This window comes from Photinus pyralis, unplaced genomic scaffold, assembly GCF_008802855.1.
Source record: "Photinus pyralis isolate 1611_PpyrPB1 unplaced genomic scaffold, Ppyr1.3 Ppyr1.4_LG3a, whole genome shotgun sequence".
Taxonomy (NCBI): Eukaryota; Metazoa; Arthropoda; class Insecta; order Coleoptera; family Lampyridae; genus Photinus; species Photinus pyralis.
In genome coordinates, this window is record NW_022170509.1 from 20,166,838 (window position 1) to 20,192,949 (window position 26,112).

The window sequence follows — 26,112 nt, forward strand, 5'->3', positions numbered from 1 at the left end:
TTTTAAGAAAGATGCCTTGCTTAGTCAAATTGGTTCAAACCATGGAGGTGGCCATTTTGGTTCAAAAACATCTCATTCATCCTACAATCATGTGCAAATACCAAATCCAAAGAACTCATTACCAAATTGCTTTCTTATCTCTCTTCTAGTACCTTATGGTGCATAGTTGGTAAAAAGCAATCACAAGAACTCTAAAGTTATTTGCTTATGATTACATGTAAACCATTAGGTTGTTCAGTATTTCGTAACGAAATCTGCAAAAAGTTCATTTTTTAAGAAAGATGCTTTGCTTAGTCAAATTGGTTCAAACCATGGATGTGGCCATTTTGGTTCAAAAACATCTAATTCATCCTACAATCATGTGTAAATACCAAATCCAAAAAACTCATTATCAAATTGCTTTCTTATCTCTCTTCTAGTACCTTATGGTGCATGGTTGGTAAAAAGCAATCACAAGAACTCTAAAGTTATTTGCTTATGATTACATGTAAACCATTAGGTTGTTCAGTATTTCGTAACGAAATCTGCAAAAAGTTCATTTTTTAAGACAGATGTCTTGCTTAGTCAAATTGGTTCAAACCATGGAGGTGGCCATTTTGGTTCAAAAACATCTAATTCATCCTACAATCATGTGCAAATACCAAATCCAAAGAACTCATTATCAAATTGCTTTCTTATCTCTCTTCTAGTACCTTATGGTGCATGGTTGGTAAAAAGCAATCACAAGAACTCTAACGTTATTTGCTTATGATTACATGTAAACCATTAGGTTGTTTAGTATTTCGTAACGAAATCTGCAAAAAGTTCATTTTTTAAGAAAGATGCCTTGCTTAGTCAAATTGGTTCAAACCATGGAGGTGGCCATTTTGGTTCAAAAACATCTAATTCATCCTACAATCATGTGTAAATACCAAATCAAAAAAACTCATTATCAAATTGCTTTCTTATCTCTCTTCTAGTACCTTATGGTGCATGGTTGGTAAAAAGCAATCACAAGAACTCTCTAAAGTTATTTGCTTATGATTACATGTAAACCATTAGGTTGTTCATTTTTTAAGACAGATGCCTTGGTTAGTCAAATTGGTTCAAATCATGGAGGTGACAATTTCGGTTCAAAAATATCGAACTTATCCGGCAATCATGTGTAAACACCAAACCCAAAGAAATCAGGATAAAACCAAAGCGGTGACAAACCGTACCGCGTTAGGACCCAACTTGGACAAAACGTACCGCGTTTCGCCGTGGTCCAATCAGAACGGCCAATTTTTGGCGTATGGTTAATACGTGGTACGTTCTGCCTAAATGCGTACGGTACCTAATTGGTAAAATCAATCATAAACAATTTACCAAATTCTCTTTTTAGACAGCGCTGTAATATCTTTGGTTCTTTTCCCGATGAGCTTGGTATAGAAATAACGATTTTGACATCTTTTGATTAAAATGCAAGTGGTCATCGAAAGTGTACCAAATTCCCTTATTGGGCACCGTGGTAGGTGTGTTCCTAGCTTATAGTTACGATACCCTTAGAAGCCATTATGACCCTCTTATTAATTTTTTAATTTAATGTGCTTACTAAAATATACTAAACGTTATTTTACATTTCTCCTCAATCCACCAGTTTAATCTCTTCAATACAAATCCGCCCTTGTAACGTAACGTGGATTAGGAATAATACATACGAGGTAGCAAATAACAAATTATTTGCGTTAAAGCGCGCATAGTACAGCTACCTCTTTCATTATTTGCTATCGCACTTTAAAGCGAGAGTACCGCTTTACAATGTTGCCGTTTATTTTGATCTCACTTTATTTAAAATATAACGTATTATATATAATGTAAGCAGCGCCCCCTAAGATGATCACTCAAGAACTTCGCGTGTATAAATTTTGACAAAAACCTAAAAGTTGAGATCCGGGCGAAAATTGAAATTTAGCTTCCTGTATGCTCGACCGAGCTAATAGACTCGATATACACAGTAAAAAAGGCGAGATCCGAAAACGGATCTCGGGTTTACCAAATGGATCTCACCTTATCTGCAATATATGTAAAAATGATCTCACCTTAGCGCTTTTTAAATCTATATATATATATATATATATATATATAATATATATATTAATATATATACAGTGAATTTTTTTAAAATGCGAACATAGGAGTTTGCATGCAATGTAATTTCCCTATGTTCGATTAAAAAAAAACACATCAATCTATTGAGTAGTTCAAATGAGTAGTAGATACAATTGACAGCTGTCACATTTTTTAAAATACCGCCGTCCAATTTAATTACGAAATCGGTTAGGTTATTGCTTAGAATGTCATGGAGGCCAGTTCGAACATTTGTTGTAATTGTTTTTGTTATTTATTTTCTTATTTTCTTCATTTATGTATTTAATAAATCAAATTAGTAGAATACCAGGTGCACATGACTTACAAATAATTGAAGGTTGGTTCACAATGAATTGTGGTGACAGCGCGTGGCCTGTGAGGTCAAGTTATCGTAAGTTATCGTAAATTTATCCTAAAGTTGCTATGGCCTCACACGGCTTATTTAAAAAAAATCTTCCCGAGTGCTCTTCATCATAAAGACTATCAGTTGCTGTTCATAGTCACACAAGTTGCACGATTTGGGAATGTGACCGCGCACACCTCATAGATTGATGTGTTTTTTTTAAATCGAACATAGGGAAATTACATTGCATGCAAACTCCTATGTTCGTATTAAAAAAAATTCACTGTATATAATATTCATAGTTGCATACAGGAAGGTGGCATGGCTTATTGCTTATGATTTGTTAGTAGCCACAAGTGGAAGACTAGGGTCGAACCTGTTTATATCATCAAAATGTAGCTTTATTATTATATTTAAATAAAGTACTTAAATAAAACACCGTAGGGTATTTATTACTTACCATTCTTAATGAAGAAGTGGTAGGCAAGCGAACATTTATAATGGTTGTTCCGAGGGGTCGTTACATTGGGAAATCTTTTGTACGTGAATCAGGAATTCGGTCTATAACTTTTGATTGAGAAGTCTGATCGAAAAAGTACGAATTGTTTTGGATTCTACGCACCAAAATTAATAAGAAAAAGTCTTTTCCCGAGAAATTTTGGAGTAGGTAGTCGATTTTTGGTAAAAAAGGAAGGTTAAGTATTCAAATACTATGCGAAGTATTCGAATACTTCTCAAAGTATTCAAATACCTTGCGAAGTATTCGAATACCAAATTCGCAAGGTATTTGAATACTAAATATTTGTGAAAGTATTTGAGTTAAAAATACAAGTACTGCTTCCATAAAAGTATTTAATTACAAAGTATTTGAATACTAAAAAGTATTTACAAAATCGAATACTGCCCAGCTCTGTTTGTACCAATCTACTTCTTGGCCTAATTTGTCTGCACATTTCTGACAGCGTCAGTATCGGGTGCTACCTCCAACTGGATACAAGAATTGCTCACTGCAGGTATTCAAGATTCACAGGTATAATCAAGAAAGTCCCTATTAATAATTAAATACGATCGAAAACAAACAAATTTCATCTTCATGTATAAATCAAAAGAGAATGATGCTCTGCTTAATAATCTCACTTATATTCAAAAATTGTAGTATCCAAACGATGACGAATTGTGTTAATATTATCACAGATTTATAGTATATTTAAATCTGTGATATTATGCACGATTCGCAATTTTTTTAAATGCTTCCGTATAGATAAATGATAAAAAGTACATACTTTTCCAACTTTATGTGAACATTAGTGCCAATTTATTGCGGCCAACGCGCTGTGGGTCATTTTCATAAATGTACAATTTGCCACAGTAGTGGCTACTGGGCTATCAACGAAATCTTTAAACATAATTTTTGTTTTGCGTGCAAATAATTCACTCCCGAGTATCGTGTCAGGAACATTTAGTAGAAACAATATGACAAAAGTGTTAAAATATAGAAAAGAACGAAAATATATCCAATTTTAGGGTTATACGTTAAAATTCATGTGATCTTACACATACATATATTTATTTATTTTCCATTTTGATTACAGCGTAGGTAATATTGGAAACGTTCAGTTTAAAATTTACGTGAGGAGTTGAAGAAATACATACGAACTACAGAATTGACTACAACCAGACTAACAAGTAACTTGCGTCTCGCATTTACATATATACACATAGAAAGACATAGTTAGATTTTGCAGAGGTATTCGTTGACACTATTGTTCGACTTTTGAATGGATTATAATCTTTGACGTTAAGTATCTTTCTAATTTCTAAGCTTGAAGTATAAAAAATAATCAATCCACTTATCCCAAAATGTGTTGGAACGTCGGACTTTCTTCTGTGATGGTGATGTAAGAAGGGATAAAACAATTAGGATAAACGTGAGGAATTGTTGTTGATTGATTATTGTCGGGACCAAGGGGGAAGTTTAATGAACTATTACACAAATCACGATTCGAGACAAATTGTATTGTAACTATCAAAAATGAAATTTATTGAAAAATGTACGTCGCGTTCGAAAAATACTTTCTATAAATGACCAATGTCACTCCTTATACATCGCCATGACTTCGTAATCTGATTTAATATTAATAAATTTTATACAAATAAATAAATATGCAACTATAAAACGGATTATCTATAAAGAACATTTCAGGTCTAACCTGGTTAACTAATCGCACGGATTAAAATCAAGTAACGATTAATGTTTCAAATGTTTGTCTGTAACATACAAGCATACAAAAAAAAATAAATAAATAAATCAAAATTTCTGCAAATTGGGTAAATAATAATAATAATAATAATAATAATATGACTTATTGCCCAACAGAATCAAATTCCAATTATAGGACAATTACTAATCTAAGAAAGCACAATAACTAAATATACTAATATCTTAACCGCTAACCTAATAAAAACCAAATTAAATGATATTAAACTTAAAGATTAAAAATAAGATTAAAAATATTCCATCAATCTTTTAAGATCAGATACTGAGCAAGTGTTAATGTCACACATATTAGCAATTTTGTTAAAGTTGCTTAAAGTTTTTTTTAAAATTTAAGTAAGTGGCGTTGTTTATTGTGTAAGGGTTTATTTGGCTTTGCGTTTGGGTTGAATATGAGTGGGTTGTGATAACGTGGTGTGTTTCTGAGAAGAAAGAGCATTGTGTTTTTAAACTGTGCTAGGACGTGTAACTTTATTGGGTGGGTCTGCCTTTGTAGTGCTTGTTGCGTTACTTGTATCACAGATTTAAGTATATTTAAATCTGTGCTTGTATTTATTGTGTTTGTTTGTTCAGGAAGTTGTATTTGTGTGGTTGTTTGGGTTAGCGGTGGAGATATTACAGTATGTTGTGTACCGTGTTGTGAGCGAGTACTGTTGTTCCCATGTATACGTTGTGGATCATGTGTGGATGTACTATCATGTGTTATGTTTAGGAATTTACGAACAAAATGGCATGTGTTGATAATGTCTGCTTTTTGTAAATGTTTGTATGTGTTTTTATCTAAACCTAAAAGTTGTAAATTGTGGTGTATTGTCTTTGGAATAACTCCGGTAGCACTAAGAATAATGGGAAATATAACAATAGATTTCATTCTCCATTGCGTCTTAAGCTCGATAGATATATCGGTGTATTTGCGGTGTTTTTCTGCATGTGTTTTAGTTAAGTTGTTAGTGTTAGGTATGGCAATGTCTATAATACAAATGGATTTTTGTGTTTTATCTATAAATAATGTCTGGTCTATTATTGTGGATAGTTTTGTCTGTGAGTAGTGTCCTGTCCCAATATAATTTGTGTGTTATTATTATTATCATTATTATATTTATTCATTCGCGTATAATCACTAAAAGCCGATGCTATTCATTTGCGTTTATTTTACCTTTACGAAAGTACCAATTTTGGTAGGTATAGATTTCAGAGTAAACAATTACGATACATCGGGGGAAACCAACACACTTCTCCCATTTCATTTACACATGACTTTCGCATTTCACCAACTTAATCGCCCTCATGATTGTGAATGGCCTACAAAAGGAAACCAAACCTCGTATAAGAATTTTACGGAAAACCTCAAATTCACAATTTACTTACTAACATTCTAAAGTTATATTGGCAGTAATATGTTAACAATTTAACATAAGGCAGAGTAGAAGACTGTTAAACTTTTGGACTAATTAAACGATATAGTTCAAGCGTATACTGTATCAAAGAGCAATTAGCAATCACTAAACTTAGGCAATTTTATTTCCTTTTAAACATACCCTCTTATACATTATGATTAAAAGGATTTTTTTTCAAATAAGTGCGTTCTTTGAAATGGCGTATTTTACTTGAAATATATAAATTTGTTTAATTTTTTTACTGGAAAATAAATTACAGCAAGTACAGCTTTCTTTTAAGCTTCCAATGGATTTGACTGACAGCTTAATTTACTTTTTGCATTTACTTGTTTCTGCTGGCCTATACTTGTTATTATATTATATTGTTTGCAAATTGCTCTACTGCTGATGAAATACGAATAAAACCGATCACGTGTGCTAGTGGGGGCAATTATTATTTGCAAAAGAGTTTAGAGCGAATGTCTCTTGAAGATTGAAGGGTAAGGACCAGTGTGCGTGCAGTGGGAGCTTTTATACATAGCTTCTGTTCGCAAATAAATCTCTTGTTTTGCGATAAGTAAAGGTAATAACATTATATCCTTGCCCTATTCAGTGGCTAGTGGCTTCTAAAGTACATTCTGATGTATATCCAAATATCACAAATGTAATCTGGCGTTATCTTGAATTAAACGGGAAGTCGAATTATTGTACACCAAACAAAATTAACGTAACTGGGCCTGTAATACGTTAAGACCACAGTTAGTTTGACTTGATAATTGCAGGTAGGCGGGTTAGGTATATAAACTGGAGTAAATTACAGCCATGTGCTAATCTTTCCACACTCATCCAAGACACCTAATTTTTTATCGAATCGGGACACTTTTTATTCCTTTGTCGTTCCTATGATCATGAGCGGCTACACGTTTCCTCTACAGTTTCATTGTCATCCAACCAAATAAATCCAATATCGACTTAGTTTTGTTAGCCATAGGTGACGAAGAATTTGTGGAGACACAGTACCTTATTTTATTATATTTAATTCTCACGCACCACTTCGCTTTTTATTGAGCCAAGTATCTAACCCACAAATAAGAGATTCACTTTTGCATATGAGCCCACGCAATTTTTCACATGCTGAATTTTCTTTTGTTAACATTTCAGCAAGTCCCGTCCATAAATATAAAGTTACATTACAAGATATGACCGATCGGTCTGAACTAGGTCTGAAAATTAATAGGTGTCGTCTTCAAGTAGAGAGCAACGATTCAAGCCCGTGTTGCGGCCGATGTGCGCAAGTCCCATTTGATTATGAAGAGTTAACAAATAATTCATCACTCGCAATTAAGTGTGGTGTTCTATAAAGTGCGTGTAAACGCTACAAAATGCCGAGGTCCTTTCTCCTTCAGCAAAAACTTAATAATCATTCTTTGCTTTCAGAGAAGTACCAAGAAGAACAGGCAAATCGTATTACAGTTTCTTTAATGGCGATCGATTTCGGGCTTTACGATTTGCCTGTTCTTCTTAGTACTTCCCTGAAAATTACCTCACCGGCAAAATGGAACACTTCATAAAAAAATAATTCTTTGCTTCCCCCACCTTGGCCTGGGTTGTGGTTTTGGAGCCCAAGTGGACTATACGGTACCGTTCTCCCCTTTCCTAACTGTACAAGCTAAATCAAACTTCTCGCATGCATAGGATCCCTCTGGAATTGTTTAATCCTCTTGCGTACTTAAGGTAGTCAAAATAAAAATTTAAAAATGTCTCTTATTCAAGGTCCTTTTTACTCTGCACCCCAGTGTATGTAATATACAAATCAGATTTGAACCCATAGTAGGTACGTGGGTTTTAAGAGACGTGAAAACCGCCATTGCGTTGAAGAAGAAAAGTCCAGAGCAAACGATAATATAATACATGAATATTTTGATTCCTCCACAAAAATATCTAGCAATAGCTCATATTATACACGCACTAAAGTCGTAATCTTAATAAGTTATTTACCAGAGTAGTATATTGTTTACCAAGGACGAGAAGTGAGTTTTCAGTTAGCCCTTTAGGGCTGAGTACGGAAATTCCGACGTGTCAGCGGATCTCACTATTTTTTTAAAATTAGTATGCTGGAATTTCTTGTATATAACGGATAGTCAAAACAGGTATAGAAATCAAAAGAGGCAGAGAAGTAAAATTTCTCTGCCTGTTTTCCGCTTCTTTGCCTCCAGCAACGAAACGATACTTCGCTGTTTGAATATGATCTGCGAAATGTCACATTTGACGTACCCGTACGCATAAACAAAATATATTTCGTACTTAAATTGATTGACGGCGTCACTATTTCAGATACGCAGTCCTGTGTTTTCATACTCAAAAAGCAGGTTTCTAATTGTAGAAGAACGGTATGCGCAGTCATTTATTATGCTGTACCTGGATCTATAATTAATTATCGGATTTAGCTTGAGAATTTGAGATAATTTATAAAAAATAGAAGAGCTGGCTGGATTGGCTTCAACTAAATCAGATATTAGTTTTCAATTACGAGCCAATCTAATTGTTTCATAACAGTATTAGTGTTTAAAAGGTTTTCCAATAAAAGGAACAACAAAATTAAGGGTTGAATCGTGTAACTATCAGCAAAGAGGAGTACTCTTTGCTAACACTATCAAACATTGACCATATTATGTACCCGACCGAATTTTTAAGTAAAGTGTGCAAATTGGTCTGTCCTTTGTTAATTTATCATGAAAATATAATAGAACTGTTCATAGATTACATTCCCTATCGAATAATAGTGAAAGTTTTTTTTATCAAAATGTGGCAGTTCCCTAGGGTTTTTGTGTGTACCCGGCGAGACTTGATGCTTAGCTCATTAGCTCATACCGGAATTATATTTGAACTTTCTACATTGTATGAAAATGGCGTGTGAAATTGCCAGACAAACAAATTTAACTGACAATCTCAATTTCGAGTTTCTCTCTATTTAAACAAAGCAAATCATTGCGTTTTGTGTTGTGCCCATTTAATTAAAATCGTTATCTTTTTATTACAGGACGATGAACTACAGAATATTTCTATTGTGCTTCATTTCAAATTTGTTACATGGTAAGTTTTTAATTAATTCTTTCAGTTGTAAAATAGTACCTTTACCTCTTTAAATTTATATTTGCAATTTGTCCTTTCGAGTACTATACTATATTTATGTTGGGAAGTGTCGTAAAATGTAGTTAAAAAATTTATGGAAACTTCGACCCGCGATGTTTCCAGCCCTTTAAGATAGTTAAATATGAAAGTAACCAAGCTATTTTGCTTCCCATTTCTGAAAGCAAGGGCAACTGAAACTCGTTTTCTAAAACATAAATAATTGCAGGCATAATAGTTTTCGTACTGTCGATCATGGGTTCGTAATCATGCTCTAATTGCACGACTTTCATTTTGCATAACACACATGCAGATTATAATTAAACTGCAAGATCTCCGAGTTTGTAATTAGCGCACGCCAGTAAAGTGATTTCCTCTATTAGACTGGTGCACTTTTCGAAGTTTCTCTGTCCTATGGGCATTTCAGACAACATTTGGCCAACTAGGCTTTTTTTACTAATTGGTATCTGCTGAACACACACACACACCCCCTCTCTCCCTCACACAGATATATATATATATATATATATACACAGGGTGAGTTTTTTTCATTTTAAGCATTGGGATCAAAAATCAAAAATATAATACAAAACAAGACAAGACAAGAAGCAAGAATTCGAGTAGTTTGATGTATTAATAGGAAGTTTCACAAATATTAATTGTTTTCCTTTATAGAGTCCAAAGTTTTCCTGTCAAGTATAGAAGATCAACTGTAGAAAGACTTAGGGAAATTTTCTTGTCCTTATTTATGTACCTACATGTTTTTAGAACGCATTTGATCGATTTACGTTTCTCAATGTTCCTTTACGTAGACTTGTATTAAACGATACTGTTGAATGTCGAACGTTATCAACGCTTATAATGCCATATTCATGAGTTATTTAGGCACGAATGACCCTCGTCTATATATTTTATACATTGCTGTATTTTATTAAAGTGGTTCCACCAATTTTTATTGTGAAATTAGGGTTACCTACGTAACTTAGCACTCACGTTGTTTGACTGAATCAACCCTTAAACATTAAATAAAAACAGCAAATCCGGTATACGTTTTATTGGGAACCAACTTTGCTGAGCTGATCGAATGAGAAAACTTTAAATCCTTTTTTTCCCTTTTCCCATTTCTCATGTTCTAAATTGGAAACGTCTACACACGTTTACCTATTTGGGCGTTTGGAAATCATATTTATGTATGTTATGAAACAACAAATTGGAAGTCATGCAAAACGATATGTTTATTTTATGCAATAATCTTTACATTATACGATAACAACAGCCCATCCTGAGGACCATCCGGCCACACGCGACATTGTGCCATTCGCTCGACTTTTTGTGTATACACATTTTTATATTCGCTCTTCCAGTTTAACTTTGGAAGAAGCGGAACGAAAGTCCCCTTTTCCGTGTAAAATTTAGGTCTCAAAATAAGTGGAAAATGATCAGAAAAGTAATATTTGCCTATTTCAAAATCATGCACATATGGTAATAAGTCTAAGGTAACTGCACAGACATCAATAACTGATGACCCCATCGGACCAATGAAAGTGTACTCACCATACCGATCGCCTCTTGTAGGTCCGTTTAACATGATCCCCTTTTATTAAATTCCTACTTCCAAAATATTTGGGAATTTTGAATGCATCGATGAATGCTGGTTTGGCTCTAGTCAGAATTAAAATCTTGCCCACCACAACGTTGATAACTACCTGTGGCCACAGATTCACCTACGTATATCTGTGCTGTGGCGTAGAACCTCCGGCAACTGAAGAGTTTCAATTCTACAGAAAAGTCACTTAGTCTTAAATAGTGCGTTAAATGAGGCCGTAGGTTGTCCAATAAAGATTGTGTTAATTATTTTATTAATCGAAACAACCCAATACATCTCCTATCTGGTAATTGAAATGGGTCTGATGCGTTTCTAATAATGCTTCTGTATAGACGAAACCGATTGTTGTTCCCTTTCTTCATCAAAAATACGCCTGCTCAACTCGTAAAAAACGTAACATATTAAAATCATTTATTTAACTACAACACAACCTCCGAATTATTGGTTCAAATGAACTAATCTTCTCAGTTGACCAAAAAAAAGGAACCAATAACATAGTTTTACGACACGCACTGAAGTTTCTTTCGTTAACGTTATAAAATAGCTTCTATCGTGATCGTTGTGACGATATATTGCGCAGACTCTCATATTTATGGAGATATTTGTTTGAAATTTTAACCAAAGTTGCTTTTAGTGTAAGCAAACGTATCGCATATTTTAAACATCAAATTAATGTGCGCATGCGCAGGATGCGCAATATCAACTGTTATTTATCGAGATATCTTTTTGAAATTTTAACCGCAGATGCTTCTATTAAAGGCAAACATAACTGATATTACAAAAATTAGATGTGCGGATGCACAGTCAGTGCCAGTTTCTTTATTTATCAAGATATTTCTTTGAAATTTTAACCATAGATACTTTTAGTAAAGAAAAACATACCACATGTAGTAAAAATCGAAAACTACGAGTGTCATTAGGAAAAGCAAACATATCGCACATAGTAAAAATGAAATCCACGCGTGCGCAGACTGCAAAATGACAAAACTTTTTTACTTATGAAAATCTCTCTCTAAAGTTTAACCATAAACGCTACTGGTAAAAACAAACATCGCATACCTATAGCATACATTAAATGTGCTAACGCGCGAACTGCGCAACGCCAACTTTTTTGTTTATGGAGATATTTCTTTGAAATTTTAACCATATATGCCTCTAGTAAAGAAAATCACAGCGCAACATAGCTATGGCCTTTTGGGAAGTACTCATCATTCATGGAAAAGGCACTGAATTTACTCGCCTTAGGACGAAAACCTTTTTACTTGTTTGTTTATTCATTCATTCGGAGCCTGAAAATGTATATGTCGTAGTCTTTTAGTGAAATCAGTCATTTCACGAAACGCCTAGTCCGAGGCCTAGTCATTTAGTGAAACGCTGAAAATTTGTACGTGTGGGGTAATTTCCCTTCCCCTTCTAGATCGATAAGGATACCATTTATCGATCTCTAATGGGAAGGGAATCCAATCGCTTGGTCTTGGAAAGTAAACTGTTCCACAGTTTCATATAAATGACTAGGCGTTTCGTGAAATGACTGATTTCACTAAAAGACTACGACATATATATTACGTCATCATAAAAGCAGTAGTTGAACATTTTAACTTTTAATTAGCAAAGTTGTTAAACACACATTTTCGCGGCAACATATAACATTTTCAGATGAGTTTTACGACAAATACAATACAAAATAATGCATTTAGTTTTATTTGCGCAAAAACGATGTACAGCTTTTCGCAAACTCGCAAAATACACATCAAGAATAGTAAACGTTATGGTGCAAAGTTATGAACTAATCACTGCTTTGGATTCAGTGCATATCAACATGTATAAGTATTCAGTATTGGGACGCTGTAAAACTTTGACCTTTTCCGTACGTAAGGGTCGTTTATTCTACTTGGACTTTTTGCCAAATTTTCTTTGTAGAGATAAAAACTGATTTGCTACATCTTGTTTTTTTTTTCGATGATCACTGGAGTTTGAAAATCTATTGTTCATTGTAGCATCGTGGTCCTTCAAACCATACATTAAAAAAACTTTTGTCTAACTTTTCACCGAAAACAAAATAGCACGCTACTGCTTTCTGTGAACCAGTTTTTATACAGAACTTTCATTTGTTACAAACGTTCCAACGTTAAAATAACGTTAACGAGTTATATTTTTCTATTATAAATTCGTTCCAAAATAATAGATAAAAGCATAGCGTTGTTTGAAAGAACGCACGCTACTATTTTCAGATGGTACCTCCACTACACTCTCACTTTGCATACCAGACCGTTTTACTTCGAAATCGGGTTTTTGACAAAGATCCGCCAAAAAGGATTAGGGTTCTTTGTCCTAATGTATCGTACGAATGGCAATGGTCTTTGTAGGGAAAATATTAACAAAAGTAAATCCCGTCTTCCAACCTCAATATCAATTTCAATACTAAAGCAGGAAACGTATAATCACCACCACTCCTACCACTCAGGTAATACATGTCTGTTTTGGTTAGTTTCTAAAGGTATAAATTATATTTTATACATAATTTTCAATAACCTAAAACACAAGACAAAAATGGGTGACTGAAACGAAGGAAGTGTACCTATTCTACAGGTGAAGTTACCAATATGCTGGTGGTCAACCCCGTGTCGGTCGAAAGGGGACAAATTTTTGCACTTTTGAGTGTAAAAAATTGTGGAAGTGATATACATATACCGGGTGGTGCCTAGCGCGACGCAGCATAGGGATTTCAATGGTAATTTCTTTATAGTCAATTACTAGCTCCCCTAATTATTTTAGAGCAAAAGTTTAAATAGGTTTTTTTTAGAGAAAAAAATACTGCATCTGTTCATACTATTATTTATAATTTTCCGTTTTTCAAGACCGTAGAAATCGACAAAATAAAAAGGTTCTTTTTACAATAAATCAAATATGCCTTGGAATTACCTAAAAAAACAGCTATCACGTTTCATTATTTGCCTTTGACGTATATTAAATTTATACTTGATTATAAATTAGTTAAAGAACTACAAGAGCAATAACGTTCAAAATGTCCGTCAAAACTATCAGGAAAACGACAATACATTCAACGTTTTGGCTGCAGTAGCGGAAAATCCGAATATAAGTTTAAGAACGATTCTTCCCCAAATCAGTTTTTTTTTCTTCGATTATGTAGGTACTGTGATTCCGGAAAATGATAAACAACTAGTATCTGATACAGATGCAGCATACATTATCTAAAAACAACATTACCCGGATGCCTTTTATTGCCTCGGTTAGTTGAAACAGAATTAAATATGAAAATCGTTCGACGTTAAACAATGATAACTTGGATGGGATGCGCTTGTAGTTTGTTAAAAGGTTCCAAAGCATCACTGATTTATTAAAATGTAATTTTTTATTTTGTCGATTTCTACGGTTTTGAAAAATGGAAAATTATAACTAATAGTATGAACAGATGCAGTATTTTTTTCTCTAAAAAAAAACCTATTTAGACTTTTGCTCTAAAATAATTTGGGGAGCTAGTAATTGACAATAAAGAAATTACCATTGAAATCCCTATGCTGCGTCGCGCTAGGCACCACCCTGTATGTTATACAAAGGACATACACAGGCGTTAAAGAAGAGGTACCATCAAAAGTAAGTGGACTAGATCTCTAATCATCAGGAACTCCTCCAAGTGAAAATCGCGGAATGGAAACAGAACATGTAAGACAAATGTTTGTGCAGGTATTTTGTAAGAAAAGCTCGTAGATGATGATTTTCAGGACGAAAGGTGTGATGAATAAAACTAGAAAAAAATGTCTTCTACCGTCTTTTAAATTATTCTTTCATACTTTGAATTTACTGTGAGTGTTAGCTGTTGGCATATAGCGAATGATGTGAAAAGAGATGTGCATGTGTGTTTAGGTAAGGACAGTTTTCTTCATTTCATTACGTAGGGAAACGCGGGCGATCTCCCCGTTACAGCGCTCGAAGAGTTTTCCAATTAGATCGAATGGTCAAATTGATTGTCTGCAACACGCTCAAAAAGATGTTCAGTTCCGCACAACGCTTCAGTAGATCTGTGGCCCGGCTTATTGGTTTCTGCTTCGAAGCAACTATAGCGTTCAATAAAAACGACGGTTCCGTCCTATTGCTATTGTCAACCTTATGTCACCTATCTGCTAAAATTACAGTTAAAATGTTTTAAAAAGGAGTGCCACGATTTCTCGTTGCTAATGAAATGAATTTCTAAAGCGCGGTTTGCCCTTGGAATTTAGAGAAGAAACGGAGCCAGTGTTTTGGAAACTTATCCGCTTAACGCCCCTTACGACGAAATTTTTTATTATGTAATACTCATTCTTTACTAATCAAAAAGTACATTATTTGACTAGGTAAATACACATTTCCTTAACATTATAAAAACATTCATTGGAGAAAACCAGGGTGATTTTTTTTCACTTCTACTATAGGGATCTCATAAACCGTAAAAGATACAAAGTCGGTTAAATAGGTACAGTTATGCAGAATTTTATGCTGGTTAATTGTCCTATTCATAATTTCTTGTAACTACAAATAGTGAAGGAAAACAAACGGAAAAATCTAATTTTCGAAAATGCGCTGGCGTTCATTTATTGTTATAGATATAAAAAACTACTTTTTTTGATATGTTTGAAAATAAATGAACAGCGCATTTTCAAAAATTAGATTTTTCCGTTGTTTGGCCCTAACTTTGCTATTTGTAGAGTTACAGGGAATTATGAATAGGATAATTAATCAGGATAAAATTCTGCAGAACTTTGTCCCTTTAACAAACTTTGTATCTCTTACGGTTTACGAGATCCCTAGAGTGGAAGTGAACAAAAACTCACCCTGTATGCTCATTTTGTCAGACTGGTCCGTAGTTTCACAGCATGCTTGCATCTTACTTATTATTTTACGTCCAGTTTGCACTGAAATTTTTAGAACAGTATAAAACACGTTAACATTTATTATACTTATTTATGATCCTATGGTTATGTAGCCGACATCTTGAATTTCTTAAAATACTCAAATGGTGACAGAGACCGTCAACCAAATTATAGAATAATATGGAAAACCGGAAACCTACAAAAACCTTCAATATACCTTACTTGAGGTTGCAATTACCAAATTGGCAACCAGATTCATAAAAAAGTTCCGATGGAGTTGATGAAATTTTTGTTAGGAGTTCTAAGAATGGAAAATGTTATGTCAATGGCGCAAAATAATGCATAAATGGTTTCTATCGCCTTACTCTCTAACTTTGTATATTTTCTGCTATAAATATGCTTCGATCGTCTAGAGTGGTGTTCTGTGTCGTCAAAATTTACGAAGGACTAGTCAATGCATCATTTGATTTGTAGTTCTGTTGCAATTTGGGATATCTTTCCGTATGCTTCGCAATTTCAGTGTCCAAATGTGTAGGGGTTAGAACGACCGTAATTAATCCTCGCGGTGCACTACAGTAATGATCTCCGAGTTTGAAACAAGACTACGTAATTGAAGCAACAGAATTTGCATATTAAGTCAGTTCCAGGTTAGTAATACGGGGCGGATTTGAGAAAAACACTCAATGATTGTGCCTTCTTGGCTCTTGCACAGTAGACATCTAATTGCGTATACAATATCTTTTCACAAATGAAGGTTTGAGTGATTTTATTAAAATATTGGGATCGAGGACTTGAAAATGTTGGAAGATGTACGTGCCTCGGAGTATGTTGAATCAATCAGTGGTAACGGGCTCGAAACATTTGAGTTGTGTTGTACATAACGTGTCTGAAATAGTGACGAGGGTTCACGTTTGTGGCTCTAGGACAAACCACCGGATGGCGAATACTGGTCTTGCCAATTGTTTTGGTTTTCCATGTTGGGGTTTTAACGAACAAAATGATTTATGAGCTGAGCACTTTTTGAAAGGCACTCATACTAATGAGTTTATTCGTAAACTGAATTGATTTACATTTTTAGCAGGACGAACAGATTCTGTAATGAAATAATAGAGGTTAATTTTCTGTTTGTGGAAGGAATGGAGTGGTGAGTTTGTTTTTAGACATTATTTCATCTAAAATTCACAAAAATAATCGACTTATCAAATTAAGAACACATTCGTATTTTAAATCTACTGCACCTTAATAGTACCTAATAGTGGTAGCCCGTTTATCCTCTTGGGTCTTTTAAATATATCGCCCATTTTTTTTTCGAACGCCATATTGGTATTGTTGAGAAAAATGTCGAATAACAGATTAAAAATGCAATGCCCACAGCACAGTAACATTTTTATTCAAGAATCTACCTGTGGAATTATTCTGTATGCGTTTTATGCAGAAACGGGAATTTTCAGGAAAACTTTTAGTTAATCTTTTTTTCTTAAAATGTAAAACGTAAGGCTATAGGTGGCGCTTTCATTTTTTAGAGGTACAAATCCAAATTACTCTATCCAGAATGGATTGCACTAACATTTTGGTTACATAGATGCCTGTGAACTGACTGAATAAATCACCGATATCTATTTTCTGTCATTTCTCCACAAGAAAAGAAAGACTTCGTGTTAGAAGAAATCAGTTACCTTTAATTTACTACATCAACATCTAAAGAGAAACATAGAGGATAGTACTAAATGTAAGAGCTAGCAGGATGTCCATAATAAAGTGATTAGGTTGCTTAAACATTATTCCTCGAATCCCTCCTTGGACATATGACATACCGGAAATAAACCTCTCCTTACTAAACTTTCCAAAACAACAATTTAATAATAAATAATAAAAACCCAGTTTTTGGAAATACTGTCTAAATACACCGGTCAAGAAGTCTACACCGACGCAACCAAATTAAAAAACGAGGTAGGAGTAGCAATTATTCTGCCGGATCAAGAGATATTATACAAAATTAACGAAGCATCGGTTTACACTGGAGAACTGAAAGCTATAAAAACTGCACTCGTCCAATCCCAAATGCAAAACATTGAAAGTATAACCATAATCACCGACTCGCTATCATCAATACAATCCATACAAAAACTATATCCTGACAACCCCATCGTCCAAGACATACAAACAATAATAACTGAGAGACAACTGGACAACTATATAACAACGATTATATGGGTTCCATCGCACAAAGGAATAACCGGAAATGAAAAAGCGGATCAACGGGCAAGGGAAGCTGTCATAAATCCACATCAAATCATAACAGAATGTACTATACCAGACCTACAAAACATCCAAAAAACGCAAATTCTAGACAAATGGCAAAACGCATGGTCCCTCACAACACAAAAACTAAAAACAATAAAACCAAACATAAAGAAGTGGACCACTCAACAAACATCCAACAGAAAATGCCAGGTAGCGACCACAAGACTGCGGCTAGGACACACGGCTATAACGCACAACTATTTAATGAAGAAATTATTACCACCTATATGTGACGAATGCAACACGGAATTAACTGTTCAACACCTAATAATTGATTGCAAGAAATATGAAGTAGCTAGACAGACATACAACCTCCCAGGAACACTACAACAGGCGCTTAATCCGGAAGGACCGCACATCGAGAACATCAGTAAATACCTACAACAAATAAACCTATTTAAAAATATATAATGTGATAGTGTGTCTGTAATATTATAGGTGCCAATGACCTTGGTAGTCGAGGTACCTCCCAATAAATATATATTAAAAAAAAAAAAAAACATTATTGTTACCAATGCTTATAAAGGTTGTTGAAACTTTCCCGTTACTTGATTAAAAAGGCACATAAGCCTTATAAAATGAGCCTAAAGATATTATAAGGGTATCAGTAACGATAACCCTTATAGACCCCGCCATTTAAGCTGTTTAAGAGGTATAGGTATGTGGTAATTAGTGATGTGGATTGTAAAATAACGATTTGTAAGTTACATAAAAAACGGTTATATTACGCGTAACTTACAAGAGGTCAGTTTTTTTATGTAATTTATGTCTTTTATGAAATTTACGTAACTTACGTTTTTTATTTAAAAAACATAAACAATTGGTAATTTTACACGTAATATTACGCACTTTAAAAAAAACGTGTAATTTAACATCACTATTTCTAGTCCATAACTTTTGATTGAGAAGTCTGATCGAAAAAGTACGTTTTGTTTTGGATTCTATACGCACCAAAATTAATAAGAAAATGTGTTTTCCCGAGAAATTTTGGTGCCGTCGATTTTTGGTAAAAAAGGAAGGTTATACACTGCCTTTTTTTGAGCTCCGAAAAAAAAATTGTCTCAGATCGACCCGGAAAAAAAATTTTCTTATAGAATGTGGCCTGTAGAATCCATAATTTCAAACAGTTCCAAGATTGGGCTACTAGTTCAAAAGTTAGGTACAGCCCTTTGAATTTTCTTTCGAAATTGGTTTCCATAGTAATGTGGATTGTGAAATAACGATTTGTAAGTTACATAAAAACGGTTATATTACGCGTAACTTACAAGAGGTAGTTTTTTTTATGTAATTTATGCCTTTTATGAAATTTACGTAACTTTTGTAAGTTACATAAATGTAATACCTACAAGATACATTTTGATCGGTACCACAACAGACCATCAACGGTACTACCAACGTAAACGAGTCACCGTTGAATCTAGTTTGGTTTAATGAAGATGATACACCATCTAATTCACGATCTGGAACTTCTTCCTCCAAACGACGCGTGATGGCGAAATACCTACTGCTTGGGTATTTTATTTAATACATCAAAATATATAATTTAACAAGTGTTTTTGTTTTCAAACACTCACAAAATTCAAAAATGTTTATGGAATATTAAAAAAAACATAAAAAACATAAATGACAGGTAATTTTACAAAAATATTTGTAAATTACGTAAAAAACATAAACAATTGCTAATTTTACACGTAATATTACGCACTTTAAAAAAAACGTGTAATTTAACATCACTAGTGGTAATAGAAAGTTTGTCATCGACAACCTATATTACCAAAGGTTTTTAATTTAGTAATGAAAATATTTAGAGAACCTTTATAACACAAAAATTGTTCATTGGGTTACTATGAAAGACAGAAACTTTGTTCTAGAAATGTATAAATTAAACATAATCGGCAGCTACTGGTACCCAAGTCTGTGACTTTGTAGGACCGCGTACCGAGCTGTGATGAAATGAAATTATTATCAGTACTATGAAAATAAAAGTATTATTATTATTAATCAGTAGAATAGCTTACTTACCATAAATTCGAAAATTTGAGTACCAAATGTATAACTCGCATAAAACAATTTGTAACCCGATTTTCAATTACGCAGAAATGCGTTACATAAGGTACAGTCACTAAATTTTTATTACAAAGTGAAGGTGGCACTTTCGCAAAACTAATAGAAGCTATAAATAGTAATGGGTATTGATTTCAAATTATAGAGTTCGCATTTTTACCTGCGCTTGCCCTTTCATTTGCATATAATTCTGCCACCAATAAGCAAGTTTACCATTAAACCACAATCGCTCCGTGATTTTATTTGGGTTTTATCGGTAACTTTGGTAAATTTCAATTAAACCAAAAATAAGATGGCCAGTTTCATTATCATTATCATCTGAATAATTTTGCTTGACGTTAATTATAGTTGATACTGTCGTAAATATTTTCGAAAGTCCGTACTTACCGATATTGCGGTATACACTGAAATTGTAAAATGGGACCCAAACAAAAAGGGCACATTTATCTACAATAATTTATGTCATCATAACGTGGTTTGTGAGTTTTAATTGTCTCACTCATTATTACCAACCATATTAATTGCAGACCATTCTGACAGACTCATTAATTTAAGCGTGACATTTCAATTAACACAATACTGAAATTCTTAAAACAATGCAATTCCTTAATTACTAATGTTACATATTTTGTCTAACTTACTGCCTCGCTTAGTCCAGTAAATGATAATGACGAACCTAATATTTGTCAGGCTTAAATTAGCCACGCTTTTTCTAAAGGGTGAAAGATACCTTCGCTTTTGGTATAGCAAACGTACTACGAAGAGGAAAGTTATAATATGGATTTAGAGTTGTTTAATTAATTACTCCATCTCAGCTTCGCATTAATTGCCGCAGAATCTCCTTTTGTTCCACGGGGATAAACCAGAATAATTTACTTTATTAGTTTATATACCTACCACGGACCGTCCACATATTTCATAATAGTTGTATGTAATTCGATATAACTGTAACAGTTTTACATCGTAAATAGGTACCTACTGTCTGCTATTTAACGGAAACTGTTAGGCAAGCGTAAGAAAATAAAGCTAGCCTTTACACGGCGTGCGAAGTGTCATGCCTGGAGTGTGGCGTGCGGAGGGACAAGCAGACGCGCAATTTTTTAGCTATAGCCTTTTACATGGCGACGTGTGAAGTGTCACGCCTGGAGTGTGGCGTGAGGAATGACGAGCCAATACTCGACGATAATTGAAGACCTCGCGTCGTGAGATTGCATACACACGCCACTCCAGATCGCGCGCGGCGTGTTTACATTGAACTGGCAAATTACCGCCTATAGTGCCGATAGCACATGCCGCGCGCGCGTAACTCGTCCCGCCGACTCAGTCACACGGTGCGTGGCGCGACACTTTAGACTCCAGGCGTGACACTTCACACGACGTGTAATGCCGCCTTAAGACAGAGTTCGGTGATCTAATTCATAACATATTTCCCGCTTCCATCTCGTCTATATTATCCTGCTGGTAACGTTGCTAAACGAGTTGTTGCTTAAATAAAATCAGACCCAGGCTTATAGTCTAGGCGATAAAGACAGCTAACTGGACATTTTGAGGTGGAAAAGAAAACATTGGTGGAATATGTTCAGTTATAGCCCAGGCACTTTAGACAAAAAAATGCCCTAAATTAGACAAAATTAGTAACTAACTGATTTTTGGTGGGGTGTTAGTATATGATAAGGTAAGTATTTTCTGAAAGCTCCCCTCACTTCCTCCGCTTGCTTCACCCGGTAGACCGATAAAAAATACTTACGTGGCGCGAATACAATAATATCGTTATTGCGCTCCATCTCCGGCACAGTGTTGGTGGTTGTGGACTTAAATTGTTCAAAATGACAGTGGTTGTGCTAAATAATAACCACTGCAATAATCCTTAGCATTTTAAGGTGTTTTATTTGGAATTTTATGTACATTTTAGCAATTGTTTAACCACAAATCCAATAAATAATTAAAACGCTTTCAGAGCGCCTAAAATGAAGAACTTTGTTACAATTTCGAATTTTTAACTGTAGTTATGTCAATGAAATTGTATTAATAATAGTTTTTTTGTTATGTAAGTTGGTAGTGACAACACTGAAGTTTTTTACTAATATATATGTCATTAGAATTCCAAGTCAATGTCGTGTTCGAGTAGTAATAGTGTGTAATGTTTCTTTATTTTGAAATTAATTAAATCATTTGTGTAGTTGAAATATTGATATTTATTATTTCCTAGACATCCAACAAAGCAATCGCACAATATTAACATCTTTATCATCCTGCAGAGGATGCGATAGATGCATTGGCGCAATGTCCAATACAGCGGGTAAACTTGGAAGGACAAGCTCGGGCACAGTCACAATGTCTATTACACTGGCCTTTACAATCATATGTACTTATAATTAAATGAGAAAGCTCGTCAGGGGCTTGGTGCCTTCTCGTGAGATATCCGGAATCTCCATTCTATGGGTGTTGATGGTTTCCAAGCCAATGTTGTACCTGAAGATACACGCGGTGATAATGGAAAAACGCCGTGTCATCCGTCGCGTCGGTTGGAGGACGAATGGCCAAGTTGAATTATGATGAAACTTTCTGGAGAGCGATAATGTATATCGAAACTAGTTTTTTTGCAGATGCGTTCAACAATTTCTAAACTGTTTTCTTTCCTTTTCCGAATCAAGACGAGGTCTTGTCGAATCCCGACGTCGCGTCGCATGTAATATGAGCAAAGTCTCTTGTGCGGTTTAACGTCTTGTATGGTAAAAACCTTTATTTTTTAGTAGTTGATTTAACGAAAAACATTTTCGAAGAACATTACGGCAACTTGGTCTAAAGTGGTCGCCTCGATAACGACCGTCACAATCAAAGTGTCGACGTCTTGCTTTACCTGCAAGTCCACATAGCGAGATCTTCTGCTTTCCTCACAGGCGTTCGTGCTCGTTGATGAGTCATACCCGTCAAATACTACCACTGTGGACTGACCATAGTGTGTGAGTACGTATTGGACATACGAATGGCAAATATCTCGGTTAGCTAGGTCGCGGTCAAACTCCTTTCCTGAGAAGAAATCCTACGTCGACAACGTACCTATTGCACTTTGTAGGTCGGTGGACTATAAGTGTATGCAGCATAATTCTCTCTAGTTTGCTCTAACACTGACTTTGTTTTCCTCACGTAAGGCCCATCAAAAAACGATGATGCGGCTGGAGTGAGCTCATACGAGATATTCCTTATGGTCCTCTGGGCATTTCGACATGCAATCACTCAACGATGCAAGTGATTCTCATAAAAAGCTGATAAGGGTCTACTCGTGTCTCCTTGCGTCTGATTGTTAATGTGCCGTTTACGACCCGATGTTCAGTGGTTTACCTCGGTTTTACCATCCGCACGTTAGTAAGGGAGGTATTTCAGTGGGGTCAAAAATGATCCCCCGCTCCTTTGACGGAAATAGACGTTTTGAAGCACCAGGATCCAGGAATCTAACATCAAACAAAATCTCAATGATGTCGGTCTGTCGGTGTCGGTCCGTCTGTAGGTACTCTCATTTCCGATTGAACCGAATTGGACTCAAATTTGGTACACATATTCTTAGACATAAATGGGTAGAATTGCGCATACGCAGGTGTGCGAGTTGTATCTATATGCTAGACACTGCAATTCCTTTATGTTTCATTGTAACGTCACAAAAATTACCAAACATTTTAAAGAAAACAGTTTAAAATGCCATGAATTGTTGTAGTGGATATTCTTTAGCATAACCACTACTATTCTGAACAATTTAAGTCCACAACCACCAACACTGTACCGGAGATGGAGCGCACTAGCGATATTATTGTATTCGCGCCACTTAAGTATTTTTTATCGGTCTACCGGGTGAAGCAAGCGGAGGAAGTGAGGGGAACTTTCAGAAAATACTTACCTTATCACACACTAACAACTCACAAAAAATCAGCTAGTTACCTACTAATTTTGTCTATTTTTTAACCTATTATTATTAGGAGGAGGAGACTTTCCCGACGCCTACCACAATGACTTCGGATCCAGCCCCGGGAAGTCTCCTCAAACTTATTTCATGTGGCTGTGAACGACGAACGTGGTTGCATGACTGCTTGCAGTTGCAGGATATCAGGTAAACCTTCTCCACCGGACACTTAGGACACACGAAAGAATGTTATATTCGTATACACAATTATAAAATTTTTTTTTGACATAATACTATTTGTTGTAGGTCTGAAGTGTAACGAACTCTGCGTCCAGTGTCATGGAACATCGTGCCTAAATGCCACGTCGTCTCTTCAGGGTACCCATGCAGCAGGTAAAGCGGAAGACGAGAACTACGAGTCCGTAATTTCAGACGATCCACTACCACTAGAGAACGTCGAAGAGGCTGACGAAGTGCAATCCGCAGAAGAGAATGATTACGTTGACATGTAAATGAATGTGTGAATATTTTGATATGAAAATACTGTTTTTACGTGAATAAATGGCACATAGAAATACTTTGTTATACAATGAATACTTCCTCATACATGAAAGTTAAAGGTGAAAGGTGACATTACGCCAACTCTTCAGTTACCTACCTCGAATGATTTTCACGAAGAGCATTTTCAGCTAAACACATTTCGTCTAGCCCTGAAGGTTGCGATATGTTTGCAAAAAACCGCAAAAAGCCACGAAAATTGATGATTTTCGCTTTCTTTTATGAATGTTCTAGGCTAAGAGGTAGACATAGGCTAACTTCTGAGTATCTACCTTGTATAAAATTTTACAAGAAAATTTTCAGCTACAAATATTTCATCAAGGCCTCATATATCGCGAGATATCAGCCAAAAAGGGCGAAAACACGGTTTCTGGGGGGTGGTGAGGTGGCTGGAGCCTTTAACACAGGGTCTGGGTGGTTGGATTTTTAATATGTTGTTTCTGACACCTAACTGAACGTATTCCACCATTTTTTTGTTTTCCACCTCAAAATGTCCAGTTCGCCAATTTTACAGTCTCTATCGCCTAGACTATTAGGATGCTGGCTGTTATTTTTATTTCCGTTCTCTCTATAGTCTCAACTCTGAAGCGTATTCACTGTTTATTTTGTTTTCCGTGTTGACAGTGTTTCCATTCATCTTACCTTAAATCTCCATCTGAAATAAGAGATACCAATTGAAGTTTTAGTGAAAATAATCAAAATCGATTAAAAAATTCATCTATGGACCCTAACATTACACGAGCTGAAACAATGTTTACCTTCGAGATCAATGTACCTCCGGAGGTGCTGATGAATATGATGAAATGACAGTCGTGCTACAAATTTCTTTATTTGTGTCTTGTCGATTATATGATAAAACACCTACGAGAAACATTTTTTTACTCGTAGCAAAACACTGACTGACTGGCAATTCTGCACGTCACGCCACATTTCAAATTCAAATTACTCGATGAATGAATAATAATAATAATAATCCCTAGATTTCCAATTTTTTTTAGGACCCTACATAACTTCACCAGACACTAATCGTTACTTCATTTTAATCCGTGCGATTAGTTAACCAAGCTACACCTGAGTTCTCACAAGAAACACCGATCATAATAATAATAACCCCCTGAAGATTGCTACCTTGTCGTGGTCAGGGGGCTTAGTAATCCCGATCATGGATGAAGCCAAATGCAATCACCCATTTATGGGGTAACCTCCCATAGATGTGAATTCCTCAAACAAACACCCAAGCCTCGGACGAGCGGCGTAATGGTCGGCGACGTCGCGGGAATACTACGGTCGACCAAACCGATGACGATGTGGCAACGATAAGTGGACCAGACGTGTTTTGCCCGGTCAGCCGGCAACCACTAAAGCTGGAAACATTCGACAGCGTATAACTTGGACAGTTAAAATGAATACAAATGTTATGCGCTGTTACTACACTGCTACACGGCTAGAGATAGTACACACCGGCTATGCACCACAACTATACAGACTATTTACCAACATATATCCAGATCTCGCACAACTCATAACACCACAAAGACTAGTTGATAATAATAATAATAAAAATACAATCCACTCGTATTCAACC

At 35.2% G+C, this 26,112-nt stretch overlaps 1 long non-coding RNA gene across 2 annotated transcripts in view; it reads left to right on the forward strand.

The window, feature by feature from the left end:
* Window positions 1-26,112, forward strand: part of LOC116165270 — a 54,154-nt gene that overhangs the window by 3,067 nt on the left and 24,975 nt on the right. The window contains exons 2-3 of one of the 2 annotated variants that reach the window (XR_004144119.1): window positions 9,144-9,196; window positions 24,276-24,546. This is a non-coding gene — a long non-coding RNA (uncharacterized LOC116165270). Of the gene's footprint in view, window positions 1-9,143; window positions 9,197-24,275; window positions 24,547-26,112 lie in introns of those variants that run through there. The other variant, XR_004144118.1, reaches the window with a different exon arrangement.